The 3,451-nt window shown below is 41.6% G+C and overlaps 1 pseudogene; it reads left to right on the top strand.

Annotated features, from left to right (window-relative positions):
- Positions 1-1,608: 1,608 nt before the first annotated feature.
- Positions 1,609-2,194, top strand: LOC148120315 (immunoglobulin heavy variable 2-5 pseudogene; annotated as a pseudogene).
- Positions 2,195-3,451: the final 1,257 nt, after the last annotated feature.

The following is a 3,451-nucleotide window of genomic DNA, read 5'->3' as shown; positions in this document are numbered from 1 at the left end:
ATCCTACTGCCTCCCTCATTAATTAATGAATTCTGATAGATTCTGGATGAACAGAGTATTATACTCAGGTGTACACTTTCTGGGTACCACTAGCATCCACTTGTCTTAATTCTATGGTTACATACACAACCCTTGTTAAAGTTAATGGGTCCAAAACAAATCAAAATGAAATGAACATGTGCAAGGTCTTGAGGAAGAAAGGAGGTTGTGTGACAGGGACATGAGAAAGGTGAGAGATGTATGGGTCATTTACATGTATGTAAATTTCAGAACCCAAAATTAATTAATAAAAGCAAACAAATAAGCAACTAAAACATTTTTTTTTCTTTTCAAACATTTTTCAGAGACTTCTTTTTAAGCCAAATTCTCTTATCAGGATCCAGTTCTAACTAGAAAGTGGGAAGCTTATACTGAAAAGTCCTCTCATTGTGCCAGTGAACACAGCCAAGAAGCAGTTCACCCTGAAGCTGAGCTCTGTTGCCACTAAAGGCCCAGTCTTGTGTTACTGTGCAGCAGACACAGTGAGCAGGTTCTCTGTCTGCTCAGCAACAACCTCAATTGAGGATGCTCATGACCTTCAGGGGATGCTGTTGGTCCAAGTTTCCCCAGGAATGAACATGTAGTGGGTAAGAGAAACATCTGGAGAGTGGGGGAGTCCCCTGAGGCTCTAAGGTTTCCTACCCTAACCTCAAATAACTGCAGAGACCATGTACAACATGTGATGTACTACTGTGTGTAACATATGACTATACTCTAAACTTAGTACAGTAAAAATTCGTTATTAAGCAATATTGTACATATATTTTTACTCCTTACATATGAACCTAATGGATGGACAAAATCAATGGCATTTACATAAAGTATAATAGAAATTTTCATACATGAGGTATCAAACACCCAATCATCATCAGCTGCACCAGAATCAGCAGCAGCATCTGTAATTATATCTGTAACAACTTTTCTCTGGCAGGAGGGGTTTTCTCAGCTGGAATGTATAATTGTGACCTGGATCTCAGGCCTTGATGTTCCATCCACAGTGTTGAGGCCATGCAATTCTGCTAAGAAAGTGTAGGAGACCTGGTATCAAGACATTGTCCACTGCCCCATGAATCCCTCAGCTCAGAAGAAGGAGAGAATAAGATGGGCATAATTGCATACTCTGAACTTTGTCATAGATTTTCATCATTTATTTTTCTGTGAATGTTTTCCCTAAAATGAAAGATTTAGATCAAAATAGTAATTATATGGTTTTTGTAACTTGGGAAAAGAGAAGAAAGTCAATTAATTACAGAAGTCCCTTTGCATATCTAGGATCCTGAAAGTGGAGAAGTGATGTCCTCACAAATAAACCACAAGATAATCCCATTCATGAATTTATTCAATGTACTGAATACTCTGACTGATTTTACCATGTAACTTATTCTTTGTGGGAAGGAGAAATGGATTTCCCTGAGGGCTTCTGTGCCTTTTATCACAGACTGGCTCTTCCTGAATCTTAAACTTAAGTCCACCAGCAGGTGGAGAGGGCATGCAAATCTCTGCTGGCCCCACCAAACCCTGGGGTGAAAAGCCAAAGTGGGGTCTGGGTACACTCGCTGGTGTGCAGTCATGGATAGGCTTATGTCCTCATTCCTGCTGCTGATTGTCCCTGCATGTGAGTGCCAAGTCTCCCTAAGGAATGAACTTCCATATTCTCGCCCTGTTCCAACATAACTTTATCCCTTTTCTCCACAGATGTCCTTTCCCAGGTTATCCTGAAGAATTCTGGTCCTGGGCTGTTGCAGCCCTCCCAGACTCTCAGTCTACCTGCACATTGTCTGGGTTTTCACTGAGCACTTCTGGCATGGATGTGGGATGGATCCGTCAGTCCTCAGAGAAGGGTTTGGAATGGCTGGCAGACATTTGGTGGAATGACGAGAAGTATTACAACCCATCCCTGAAGAGCCAGCTCACAATCTCCAAGGACACCTCCAACAAGCAAGTATTCCTCAAGATCACCAGTGTTGACACTGCAGATACTGCCACATACTACTGTGCTCGGAGAGCACACGAGAGCACAGAGACACAGCCTCGGCTGACAGCTGGACAATACTTCAAATTGTTTTCATCTCTGTTCCTTACTCAAGCAGAACAGAAGTCTGGTGGGTGGGTCAGAACTTCCCTGCTGCCCTCTGGGGTTTCCTCTTCATTTTGAGCTTCAGAGCCTGGGTTTCCTGTCATATACCCTAGGTTTCTGTTAAGATGTTCAGAAATGAGGGTCTGTCTATGTTTGGTTTTATTAAGATAAAGGGTGCCTGGTCCCTAATCCAGATGGTTCAGAGCTGTGGTTCCTTTATCCATAAACCTCAATTCCCACCACCAGGTTTCAGGTTATTGTGATTTCTACCTTCAGTAAACAATGGACTTGGAGAAGATAGGTTTTAGTGGATGAGCATACTCAAATGGAGTCATTGGTCAAAGAGGTCCCAGGAAATCTTGCAAATATCTCTGGCTATTACTAAGACTCCTACCCCCACAAATTGATGGCAGCACCCTATCATTGATGATACTACTTAAGTATTTCAGTGATCACAGAGAAGTTGAGCCCAAGTAGAAACTTAATCCCTACTGATAACATTCACAGTGTTGCATGCACTTAGCAAGCTTTCAGAGGACAAAGGTGCTTCTTCTTGAAATTGATTGGAAGTAACAGAGAACCACAAATGAACACTGTGTACAGAGAGATTCGTGAACTCAGCCCTAAAAGGATGATCTTCATTAAACCTTCGTCTCAGAACGGATGGACCAAGGTAGAGGAGGAGGTGGAAAGATTGCAAGAGCCAGAGGTGATGAATGACTCCAAAGAAACAGTCTCCTCTGGACTCAATTTTACTGATGCGCATATGAACTCAGGAAGACTGTGGAAGCAAGCACAGGGCTTGCATAGGATTTATCGAGATTGGGTCCCAGAGATGAGAGAGGGAACTGGACATGGGCTGCTACCCCTAACCACGAAACTATCTACAATCGGTACTCAGTGGCAAAATTAGTCTTTTTAGTGGATCTTGCTGACTATATGAAGACAGTTAAAGGTAGGCTCTATGTCCAGGAGCTGGATAAATGAAACTAGCAAAATGCTATTTTTGTCGAGTGTTTGTCTCATTCTCATATAGGTTTGTTCAGTAAGTTTTTTTTCCTTATTGTACATTTGTTTCCAAATCTGTCTCCCCCCTCTGTGTGTGTGTATCTGTGTGCCTCTGTGTGTGTGTGTGTGAAAGAGAGACACACACAGAGAAAAAGACATTGAGTCAAAAAGATATTGTTCATTGTTTCTTTTAATTTTTTCTTTTGTGTTTTGTAAAGATTGAGAGAAAGAAAGACCATGGATTAGGTTGGTAAGGAGGCTAGGAGGATCTGTGAACATATGGAAAAGAGAAATTTTTTGAACAGAATGTATTGTTTACAAATGATT

The sequence above is a fragment of the Myodes glareolus genome, chromosome 11 (assembly GCF_982192425.1).
Source record: "Myodes glareolus chromosome 11, mMyoGla1.1, whole genome shotgun sequence".
Taxonomy (NCBI): domain Eukaryota; kingdom Metazoa; phylum Chordata; class Mammalia; order Rodentia; family Cricetidae; genus Myodes; species Myodes glareolus.
This window is presented reverse-complemented; position numbering and strand designations above follow the sequence as displayed.